Raw genomic sequence first — 13,846 nt, 5'->3', positions numbered from 1 at the left:
GAACAACAAAATATATGCTCTTTATTGAATTTCTGTGAAATGTGTATAAAATTAAGAACAATTAACTTATACTATCAGATTATCTACACAATACACTCATTATTATTATTCATTTGGTATAATACTTTTTGGAATCAATTTTCTGCTCAGTATAAACGATCTTTACAATAATTCAATAATACAATAGATGAATTAAACGTGTAATTACCATTATTATTTTTAATACCTATATTATATTTTGTTTTTACTGAAATTAATAGTATATACGATAACTAGTACTAGCCAATAATAATAACGCCAACCTATTGTAATTATTGGTATTTTCAGTTAGGTCATGTCGTATGATCCTTGAGTACTTTTTGGCAAACTCAGACATCAGGGGCATAAACAACGCGAGCCCGGTATATTGCTTTTCAATGCTGATTTTTGTATAATCGTCTTAAAATTGTTTTTCTTTTGAAATTCCATCGAGTACCTACAGAGCGAACCTACAGAGCGATGGGTTTGCCGGAAATTTCGATCATTTACTTGCTAAATTCTATTTCTGAAGACGAAGGTACAACCACGGTGACCTTTCCCAAATATATCTATTATTATTTTGCGTAAATATTATTTTTATTTATTGAAATAATCAAAATGTATTTGTTACAAAATATTAATATAAATTACATGATAATTTATGTATTTAAAGCTAAGATTGAACTAGGAATATAATGTAATACATTAACAAGTAAAAACGTAGGTACATAATTTGTAATTTCAATGTTAAATAAATATCATATAATTTATATTCATTAACTTAAGATTTAAACTAACTATGAAAACAATCAATTATGCACATTTTGTTTTAAATTACTTTTAAAACAGTGAATAATATATACAAGTACCTATAGATTATTTATATTGACATAGGATAGAGTTAAAGTATATTATGGTCTAACAGTTAGTAAAAAAAGATTTAAGCACATATATAATAATAATATAATATAATTACGTTACCATACCAACTTCGTTGATACATTTATTTTTTAAATCATATCTATGATTAAATGATTTTCTGTGCAGTAAATAAAATATCAAAAAGCACACTACATTTTTTTTCTTTAGCTTTTTAGTATTAACTATTATTATTGAGAAAATCGATATTTTAATTAATTCAGTTATATCGGAATATCGAACGATACAATAAAATATAGGTACAATGAATAATATTATTAAATGTATGATAAAGAAACAGTTCGAGTGTACTTACTCAAAATAACATTCTTATTTGTGTTTCATTAGAAAACACCCTGCAAATTCCATTCGATTATATAAGAAAAAACCTATAATACTTACCTACTTAAATTTGGTGGGTGATTCGCAAAAGTGGACGGCAATTTTATCGATATATTACTACATAACAAACCGTAGAAATAATATAACAACTCATCTCGTCTCTAACAGATTAAATCCGTAAAACTGGGATTTTGAGGGATTTGGGGCAAAATACACGTATGTCTGTAGTATATAATATTACTATTACCTAAGTAGAATTGGCAAATGAGTGTGTGTCGAGACATATACGGAATTTGTGATCGACACAGATAGGTCCTGCTGTTATAACGATGCTGGATGTTTTACGATTCCGTCCATCTATTTTACTGGTGTATAGTGAATAAATAATAATAATATAATATACTCTACTCGCTAGTAGTGGTTGTTATTTTACATATGTATAATAGATATATGTATTATAGAACCAAAAACGGAGCTGACCCGATCCTGCCACGAATAATGGTATCCGGTCGTGTACCATATACCCTGATGGTGGACGTTCCGTGGCACCGGATATTAGGCAACGAACTTAGTCTAAAACATTATCGTGTCATGACCCTGGCGCCGCCGTATCGTACATGTTTATACCTCTCTCCCAATCAAAATTATTTCACTAACGTTATTACATCGTGTATACCTCTTGTAGTCCGCAAACACGCGGTAGAATCAGAATCACGTTAGTATAAATATACATAGTATTATGTTTAATTTTAAAACATACGATTCGTTTAATGCCAGTTGAATTCATATACACATTGTATTTTTTCAACTAAACAAACGCTTTTAAAAACTCGTTTAAACCAACAAAAACGAAACAAAAAAATTCAAACTCGAATTCTGTCATTTTTTCAACCCTTATATGTATTATGTATAGTTTATTATTTATACGTGGAATTTTTTATTACTATTTCTTTAATTAAAAATGTAGGTGTTTCCGTTAGTTTTCGATATGATATGATATATTATTCATATTATTTGAGATTTAAAGTGGAGCAAAAGTATTCTATAATGATGTGTGTGGGTGTGTGTTTGTGTTTTTTTTTTCAATAAATAGTCGATAAAATGGTTGGATTTTAAACTTTGAGGGTGGTTTTGGATAAACATTGTATGTAAGTTTGTACTTTTGAGAGCTATATAATATATATATTATAATTTTTAATTTAAATTTGGAAGAAATTACATATCTTAATGATTATAATTATTTATTTTATAATTTAAAAACATTATTTATGGGGATTTAAATCTATAATATATATATTAAACATTTTAAATTTAATTTTAATTTTAAATTTTACTATACGGAATGACATTTTCAAAATACATAGAATTATCTTAAGATACTATATATTTATATTATGAACCTATTTATACTGTTTTATGGTACTTACAGAAAGATATTATGAACTTTAAATTTAATAAAAATAATAATAAAATATAAATATATATACAACATTACAGTAATTTAATACTAATATTAAATTAATATTTTCAATGTTTCTTGAAAAAAATAAAGCGAACTACCATAATACTTTAAGCAAAATAAATCACTTTAATTTACCTTAACTAACTTGGTGATATAGGTTTACAGACCGTCCCTGTTCAGAATTGTTTTTTCATAATATATCATGTTATGATTTATCATTGAATTCAAATTTAACACGCCAATTACAGCGTAACCCTCTCGACACCTAATGCACAACAGAGTGGTACTCACTTGTCTCCCTTTTTTTTATAATATAATGATGGGTATAGTGTTAACGATGATATTTTAGATCACGACATATAATTTTTATGCTACAAGAAATAAGTTTCATCAGATTATCACATTACATTATTTATGGAATTAAAAGTTTTAAATCAAATTAACCACAGCTATTACTATGCCTATACTTCGTATGGGACACCATCGCTATTTCGACCAACACAAATTATTCATTTTTAAATTAACTGAGGTTTGGATGTATAAAAACTGTTTAAAATTAAACTGGTAATTACAAAAATGTAACTCTCATTATAAATTCAAAATGTTGTTAATATATGTTTCAACGCCTAACAGCAAATAAAAAGTATATACATCCATCTGGTGTCGAGTAATGTGAGCGTGAATAAATTAAGCAAATACCATAGAAATTGAAAGTAATGAAAACTTAGCAAATTGTAAAAAAAAAAAAACGTTTTGATTAAATATCTAATTATACGCCAGTATTCAGTGTGTTAAGTCTAATTTTTATACTATTATATTATTAAGTAGTGACACGATTTGGATCTAGCTTTTAAATCACAAATTTATTTAAATTATTCCACAACTGAAATACGTCTACGACGACTAGTACGTAATGATAAGCAATATTTTTAATAACTGTAAGAAAATAATATATGTGATGTGGTGAATACTAATCATAATATAAATACAATTTAAAATAGTATACCACATGGCTTAGATAGTCATTATTTAGAGAAGTTAGACTACCTAAAACACCGCAAAATAACTTGGTTCTCCAGCAGTTCTATTTTATTATTTTTATTTCCTAATAAATCATATAAGTGATGAAAGAGAAACTAATTAAATAAGATAATTAACCTAATTCATTGGTATACGACTATAATAATAATACTAACTGATCCTGCACGGCGTTGTTTGTAACAAAATAAAAAAAGCTAGTGATTTTATCTACCTACCTGTACGTATTTCAAACTCAATAGTTTAGGAGGCTTTGACTAAGTATAAAATACTAAAATTATATACAATTAATTAGAAATAAAAGTATGTTTGTGTTTTGGGGAGTCAAAAAAATCTCACAGATATATGAATATAACGTGATTCACTGTTTAATAATTCCAAGTATAAGTTTCGTGATAGTGCACATCCAGGATTAGCCAAGTACACAATTTTAGAACCATGAGTGTGATGGACTTAGCTGAAGATTGTTTACATACAAATACACAAACACAGCATTTTATTAATAAATAAGAATTACATTTAATATTATACTATTATTGCTATGATTATTACTATTTATACACAAATTAAAAAAAAAACGGTAATAATATTTATTTTGGATGGGAGACATTAATGTTTTATTTCAACATAGATGGCTATAATACTATAGTGGCTAACGCTAACAGTTGGGTAATTTATAGTTTCTATAAATTACCTCGTTTTCCCACTATATTATATTGTTCTTAGATATTTTTATCGTTATAGCAATAACAATTTCTTAACGTCAAGTTATTCGTTATCTTTTACGTTGGTCAGAACTTGGTAGTTAATGTAGTTGTCTTCATCTCTTTATTGAACATTCAAAAAATGTTCTATTTAAATATATTGATTTAAAAGTTTTCTATTAACTTTTTAAGTAATTATGTAATTGCATAACATTAATAATGCCTTTAAATAACTACATATACATAATGATTTAATTATAAATTGTATTATTTTCTGAACAAATTTACGCCTAAAAAGTTTTTATTTTGTATATAGGTACCTATAAATCATAATTCACGTTGGATGAAACATGTTAGTTCCTGAAATAGATAATAAACTGAAATTAAATCACATTGCTTATTCAGAATATTTAATTCAAAAATTAATTAATGTTTAAATCTAGTTAAAAATAATTATCAGTAAAAATGTATTTCTTGCGTTACCTTGATTAAATTATACTAGTATAATTGCAACACAATCGTGAATTTCCAACAACTAACTATTTTCTTAGTGTAGTAATCTATTAGTTTAAACTTACGATTTGAGACTTTTTATACACTTTTTTGACTTTTTTTAGAATTCCAAGTTATATTAATAACACGATAACATAATTGAATGTATCATACCATATTTTGTAAATTTTTTATTATATTAAGGAACATAATTAATAGCATTTTATTATCAATAGTCTATAGATATAATAATATTATTTTTACTCGGTTTATTAATTATTATAAACTATGAATAATAAATTATTTGAATTTAATGAAAACTTAGTATTTCATCATCAAAATAATATTATTGTGTATATATTAGTATGCATACAAAATAAAATACGTTCGATAATATCGTTTATATTTTTTGTTTTCTTAAGCGTGCAATCTCAAAGCCAACTGTATTCATTTGTACACAGCTGATGTACATGCATTTAAATGATATTCGTATACGATATATTATAATACACATTATGCATATAGCAATATAGTACACATAATATATGTTTAAAATATACGATAAATAGGTGCATATATATTACACGTATATACAACGTTTGTATACAATAAATGCTTGATTTCAACAAAAGGGACTCGGAATATAATTTAATTTACTATATATTATATCATATGTATGTGTGTACGGGAAATAAATACTATTTACGGTTTTTTTTTTTTTTGTTCATCCCTTGTATACATGCCGTATTGACATCAACCATGAGTTATAGTCGTCGCACAATACTTTATATTATAATATAGTTTATATATATTTGGTCAGTGCTTCGGTGTTGACAATATAAAATAAGAACACGTCGTGATATTTTATTGTTTTAAATGAACTTATTCAACTCGACTTCCATTAAAAAGTTTTACCGTAGCTTCATATCGATTTGTCGCGGTCACGGGATTTCCGGAAATAATAAGTAGGTGCCCCGCTGTTATTCACATCCATTATCGTTAATCAAAGATATTTTATCAATATAAATTTATAGCACGGTATTATAAGCGTAATAACATATTTTTTACATCTTAAACGAATTTATATATATATATATATATTTTTTTTTTTTTGTTCTGACCTAATTTAAACTACCACAGAAATAATGTGGATGTAATAACCCATTTTAATTAAGACACACAATAAAATTAAAACATTCAATAAAATGATATTTTCTTCGGTATATCTGTATAATTTATACATGTATTATATTTTTTTTTTTTTGTGCCAAAATATACACAACTGAAATAAAATATATGTAAAATAAAAGAAAAACATAGTACTACTATCTATATAGTAGATATACTATTAAAAGCAAAAACGTTCATTGCCAACAAACAGTATAGTATAGTAACTACACATGAAATCATAATTTAAATATTAAATTGCTTAGAATTAATAACTATGCGTCAGCTTTGTTATATTTTTATTTTATACTGTTTACATTAGTTAATTAATTTATGAAAGAATAATCATTTTAGTATTGAAAATATAATATATATTATAAAAATTTCGTTTATAAAATGAATACATATTCATAATTTTACTTTATTATAACAGCTAAGATAATATTTCTACAAAATATTAAATTACCTTTTCATAAAAGTTTAAACTATATACTTTTTAACTTATCATTAGTTTTCGATAAGCTTACAAACTTTCAAAGTATAAATTAAGAATACAATAAAGATTTTTATTCGATCGAGCTTTTGTTTTATTTTTCATAATTTTATTCAACTGTTATTATTTTAAACAAAAAAAAAATCGTTTTTAATTATACAATTATACAATGTATTTATATCAATATATAACTATAGTTTATTTTTATCTGTGCTATTTATTTAAACAATGCATACTTTTTGGAGGTAAACTAAAAAATAAAATAAACATGGATTTTCAATTTACTTAATTATACTATACATTACCAAATCCTGATAAAATTTACTACCCAATTAAAATTTGATCACATGATCAAAATAACTTAAGGTTATTTAATTAAAGACTTAATTGGATAAAAGTATTGTATTATAACTATTATATCTTTTTAGTAGAATAACTTACAGCTATTAATTGCATAGACGAATATTTGTATTTATTAAAATATAATCAAAGTTAGTATATATACGTAGAGGTATAATTATAAGAGTGATTTGTAAGATTTGTAACTATCATAATTTAATGTATATTATATTGCAATATAATATTATAATATTATGCTATCTCGTTAGTTTTTCAGTTTAAATATTAAACATTTATACAATGATTTGATTATCTTTAATGTTTTATCTAAGTAACTACGTCTTTGAAACCAAATCAAAATTTAAATCGAGTATTTTCCCAACAATATTGGTTAATTATCGGATCCAATAAAAATGGTCTTAAATGTATATTTATTTGTGAGATATAATATAATCGTATATTGTGATATTATAAATATAAACAACATAGTAATTACATTTTAAATGGATAACGTTTTAATATATTTTAGTATAGTTTTATCTTTAGATATCTTAAGATGTTTATTATTTATATTAAATACTTACCTGCTGGTTATTGTTTGTGGTTTTAAACCGAATTATATATTAAGCTCACAATACATAAGTCTACACGGTAATTTAAATATCGTTATTTGACTTAAATATTTAATACAGTTTTGGAAAAGTTAATACTCGCAGGTATATAATAATAATTATCATAAGTATAGTATACGAAATGAAAAGAAAAAATATCATAACTCAATAACTATAGGGTTTATAATATGTTTTCGGAACAGAATTCAATTTTGGATAGCAACGCGGAAATCACATAATGTTTCAACAAACAAACAAACATAACGAAAGGGTTTTAATTTTGGGGGAAAAAAGATGAAAACAAAATATAATAATATGTACTAACTATTTGTCCCGAATTTAGCAAAGTTTTAAAATAACTTACAGCACACGTAAGAAAAAACACAAGATTGATCTATAGAAAACTGAAAACATAAATTCTGTAGACAACGTATTTCTTGTGCTAGAAAAAATATATACTCTTACGCAAACGGCCGTATTTGAAATCGTAATAAAATTCTAAAACCAGCGGAGTACGGCCAATTGTAGCGTTTATTCAACGAAACATTTCGTCGTAGAAACATTGAAAACCGACAGAACAATAGACACTCAACGCACAGCAGCAACAGCAGCAGCAGCAGTCGTAATATACAGTAAGACTTGGTCGGCGTTTTGACAAACTTAAAATAAAAAATCCTCTCTACAAACTATAGTTGATGGCTAAACCAAATTATCAACATCACAATGGCATAAAAATAAAATATCCTTTTGCCGGATTCCCGCGTGTTATTCTGCGAAAATACTAGGAAATGAAATAATACATATATATATATAAAAGGAACCGAGAAGCCGAAAACGTTCGAATCCGACATAAAAATGAAACGTACGAGTATACACGCTGCACGCGGGCGTATACAGACCAGGCGGGTGAGCAGTTTAAAATATTAAGTTCTGCGTTTTGTCAGTCGTATGACGCGTGTGCAATGCCATACACACGATCTTCTACACATTCAATCATATTATAATACAATATATGAACTAGGATTTCAGTTCACGTTTTTCAATCCAATTCCAATCGTTCAAGCGTACGCTTTATGTTTGTACCGTCAAAGTATTTTAATCAGTTTTCAATAAATAATACAATGATCAAAAATATATATTGCTGGATTCACGTAATGCGTTGTATCAAATTGTGTATATTTTTATCTTATTTGTTTTAATATAATTTTTGAAAATCGTTAATGTATAATATCTATCGGATATTTTTTTTTTTTTTGAATCGGAGTTAAAATATAAACATTTATTTATGTTTTTTTACGCGAAAATTCTAGGTATTCGTATTTTAAATCGAATTTTTCTTTCTAATTATAAAGTGGAAAATTTTTTTTTTATCATCGATTTCACCTATTTTTAGAGTCCTTGTTTAGTTTGAATTAAATTGTATTTTACATTCATCAATGCAATAGTCAATTCTGTTATTTTACACAGCAGGTCTTAACGTTTATATTATTGCGTTTATTTTATTCCACTATATTAGTCGTATACTTATTGTTTCGTGCCGTTCTTATGTTGTTATAACTGTTATAAGAACCGAAACAATAATCCCGTTTCCTGTTCGGCCGCGAGCAATTTAATAGAAACATCTATGTAGTTTAACCTGAACCTACGACACGCAAAACAATATTATTGATCTTCACATTATAATATGTTTGTGATTATGGGTGCTGGTGGGTAAAACTGATTTCCCACGTAACCAAGATGCTTTTATTTTATTAAATGGAAAATAAAATAAAAATATCGAGTTTGGGCGTCAAGTAAAAACACGTAGCTTGCGTTTTTTGTATAGTATGCTGTTTAATTAGGTACTACTCTTTCTCGCCATTTTACGGATGTAGTAATTATAGTGCTGGTAAAAATGTAATATTATTAATGCTCTTGCATTCTATTATATCTACTTTTGTATTTAGAACATTTGTATTTATTTTTCTATTTCCGGTAAAAAACAAAACACTATAGATGTCATCGAATATATTAAAATAGCCACAAATTAAATATATATTTTTAATGGTAATACAACACGTTTTTATGTTGTTGTACCATATTAATTGTAGAACTGTTTGATGTACACTGTTGTTTATAAAATTAACTTGATAAATTCAAAATACCAGCCAAGATAATGAATAAATCAATTATTGTATTTAAAAAAAATATATTTTTAAAAATAAAAATGTATAGCTACAATAAGTAATTTTGATTATATTATGTAAGTAATATATACGTAGAATAACAGAATAAAAAAGCAGTATTTTTCTAGGTGGTATTTAAAAAATGTCGATTTATCAGTATAATATAATAACGCGTAATCAGCCCATCTCGGAATCAGAGCAGACGTTTTTATTTTTATGTAACAGCATTTGTCTTCAAGTTAACTGTTAATTGATGGACCAGGATGAACAGTTTACGTGTTTGAATTTGAAAATTCTTCTACATGAACCATCCAACACCGTTTTTCCTCTCATCAGACGAATAAAACAGAGAATTCAAATCACCGCAATCTGTAGAATTGTTACGTCGATCTGACTTTGAAATTGAATCGATTGAGTGACTTTGTTGGGTCGTCGTGCACGATAAATTATTTCGCTTTTTTAACGTATTTTTAGCGTATAAGTAATATAAACCGTAAATCACGAGCAAAACGTATAAACCATACATACGAGAGGGCCGTTTTTTCTCACCGAGTACCTAAATAAAAAAATACATTATTACGACTTATATATATTAGGCGATTTTGGAGAACGTTTACTTACGACCCGCTCGAAAATATTTCACTATACCAGAGATCAATATACTATATCATATTATTATTATCATTTACAGTGTAATGTCCGTCTAAAATACACTTTTCGACAGATATTAGGCTATACATGATACTCAGCTATACAACCCTAAATAATTTAATTGTTGAACAAAGTTTCCCAAGTAATCCGTTTAAGAACATAATATATATAATATTCACGAACTTGGTGCTTATAATCGTTAGACGAGAGTTGAGAAGAGAATATACCTAATATCATACATTCACCCGCGGATATAGGAACACATACATTTAAGTGTTTACCGTGCAAAAGTAGCTGTATATGTAGCACACGATGGTGCCTATAACATACATAAACAAAAAACATAACGGAAGTAAAAGTTTAGTTCGCCCTCGTTCAATTTGAACTTAGTTATGATAAATTATGTTATATTAAAGTGGCTAAATAGCTAGTAGGGTGTTTTATTAATTTACATAATAGTACATATTGTAATGACCGAGTGGCCAAGTCTCCTAATAAGCGACCGTAGATGACGACAATTTAGGAAACGTCGACTTTAATTGTATAGGTGAATCTCCATTCCGCCAACCACTACTCCAACAATATATAGGCCACTCGATAGCGTTCCTGCAGAGTCTATGTTGTTTAAAATGTAGGAAAGAACTTTTAATATTTTAAAATATTACTTACACTAAGATAATATAAAAATCGTGATATCAAAAATTAAATAAAAGCGTTTATTGTATTATTTATGTTTATTAGGTATATTATGTGCAATTATGACAAAAAATGAGTAGTGTAGTTATTTTTCAAACGTACGCGTTGAGTTTCTCCTTTATTTCAATAATATTATAATCATCTCAAGTTTATTTAAAATGTAATTTAACTTGAACATTTTAAAGTTTAAATACTTTCAGTTAATCTTGGTATATGCCTTTTATAGAAAATACTAAATCCATACCATCTATTTGATTTACGATTTTCGTATTTTAATAATTTTACTTATTAAATTATTATTACAATCGTTGTAAATTAAAATCATACTTAAAATAATTAAACTGAATAATACTGAAAGTAACCAATAACAAAAGCGAATCAATTGCTTGCAATGCTACTCACAATACTTTAGAATATCTATACTTAGTATTGTTCAAAGGTCCAACAGCCCCGACATATCATTTTCAATAAGACGTCCGTTGTATAGTCGCGTTTTACAGATGTATGTAAATCGCATATGATATAATATATTATTACGGAATTTATGTGTACACCACGAAGGTGAAATGACACGTCACATTATAATTTATGTACCATGGTCACGGACGAATAAAATATTGCGTACAATAAGTTGCTGCAGCAGTCATGGCGCGTGCAGATATTATATTGTTATTACCATCGTATCGGATAAAAATATAATAAATCGGGTAATATAATAATATTCGACATCGTGTGTTTGACTATACAATAATAATATTATACTCTCTCTACTTGTATGGTCCTAAATAAATTCTTTATATACAGAGTAATTCACAAAGCACATTCATCCCCATTGTTCCTTTATAATATATTTATTCAAATTCTGATTTTTAGAATTATCAAATAAATATTATGGTCATATTTTTAAATTCTTAGGATTATTTTTTATACTTCTTGAGAATTTTTTATGGTAATATAAACGTTTTTTTTTTTTTTCAAATGAATCCCACTCCCTTTTTTTACTGTGTATTATTTTTTGGATATATAATGAAAAAGTTAACCGTACCTATCTAATTCAATATTTTAACGAGTAGATTCTTAGCTATTAAAATATTTATGCTAAAAAAACAATCCTGAACAATTGGTGTACAAAAGTAAAATAGAAGTAATACTGATCTAATATTTATAAATAATTGTATTTGAACTATTTTGAAAAATAATAAATAACAATTGATTAATATAATTACTAAAATTTACAAAGTACCGTGACCACCGTGTTATTTTTCAAGCCCATAATCATGGATCTATTAGTATACAAAGTTATATAACTCAAAAAATATTCGTCGAATTGCAGTTCTGGTATATTGAAAATGTTCTTATAAATTACCTAATAAATAATCTACCATTAATTGAAAAATGAAAGAATCATTTGAAAATAAATGTTTGTAATGTTTGTGTAACCATTTAAGTAACACAAACTTATCTCAAGAATTTTGAAAGTATAGTATTAAAAAATAATTTTATTTTTATTTAAATATGAAAAATCTCCTTGGTTAGATAGTTTTAATATTATAATCTATTGAAGTTAAGTAGATTGAAAATTGGTTCATTATTTCATTTATTATTTCCGTTTCTTATATCAAATGACAATGTGTTTATTTTTATCAAAATTTCAAACTTATAAATATGAAATTTTAGCTAATAGTTACTAAATGTATCTTCAAATTTAAAATATTATAATACCGATTAATCTATACTATATGCATATTGTGCAACATTTGAGTGATCCGATACATTTCAGTAATATATAACAGTAGTGTTAATTCAATTAGACATATTAAAAATTACAATGATAAATTGTCTTCATTAAACTCCATAGAACCACTTGTTTCTAATATTATTAAAAAATTACTTTTTCACGAAGACAAATATTATGTGTTCTACGCGTTGATATGAAAAAAAAATTTACAATAAATCATCTATAGAATTTTTAATCAAATAACTACGAAGCAAAATATTCCAGATGAATCAATTTGAAAAAATAACTGTGTTCCTGACATCTACAAGATTTCATAAATATTTTTTAATTTATGTTGATAAATAATTTTGCTTTTTCATTTTAAATAATGTGCTTTTTCGTACATTTTATTTGTACATTATTTATAGATGTTCTTAACATAATAAATTATTTATTTTATACATTCAATTCGCATCCACGATTAAAATATGACGTATTATACATACAGTCTAATATCTGTATGAAGTGACTTGCAAGTTGCAGTTATACCATTTTACTACTTTTTGAATGATGACATAATATAACAGCAATAAAGTTATAATATAATATATATGCTACTATAAATTTTGTCAACGTGTCGTAGATCGCGCGTATGACTCCATATATATGTACGATACTATATTATTATATACATGCGAAAGACAAGGCGTTTGTCGGGTAGAGGTACCTGCGCATATAGACTTTGTAGGATAAGCGCTTGTGCGCGTATGTAATGGGTTTCCTCCGTTCGTGCTTTGCAGGTGCAGGACAAAAGCGGAATACCTATGCGTGTGTATTTTACGCGGCGCGAGGGTAGGCCGGGGAAAGGAATAAAAGGATAAAGAGGAGGCGTAAGCTGCGAAGTGGAGACACGACGAGTGTACCGCGTGGCACAAAAGAGAGAGCGACTTTTTTTTCTTTCTCGTTTTCGTTTCTTATTATCTCACAGAAACGCACACGTTCAAGTGGATAATAGTGTATGTGTGTATATAAT

General features: G+C 26.4%; 1 protein-coding gene and 1 long non-coding RNA gene across 3 annotated transcripts in view; both read left to right on the top strand.

The window, feature by feature from the left end:
• LOC114122329 (zwei Ig domain protein zig-8-like) overlaps positions 1-13,846 on the top strand; it is a 356,252-nt gene that overhangs the window by 275,811 nt on the left and 66,595 nt on the right. The gene's annotated exons all lie outside the window — the stretch shown is intronic.
• On the top strand, positions 7,503-8,805 carry LOC126550469 (uncharacterized). Its single transcript, XR_007604590.1, has 2 exons — positions 7,503-8,216; positions 8,277-8,805. It is a non-coding gene; the product is annotated as an uncharacterized LOC126550469 (long non-coding RNA).

The sequence above is a fragment of the Aphis gossypii genome, chromosome 2 (genome assembly GCF_020184175.1).
Source record: "Aphis gossypii isolate Hap1 chromosome 2, ASM2018417v2, whole genome shotgun sequence".
NCBI classification, from domain to species: domain Eukaryota; kingdom Metazoa; phylum Arthropoda; class Insecta; order Hemiptera; family Aphididae; genus Aphis; species Aphis gossypii.
The sequence above is the reverse complement of the archived record's forward strand: the minus strand, read 5'-3'. Positions and strand labels throughout refer to the sequence as shown.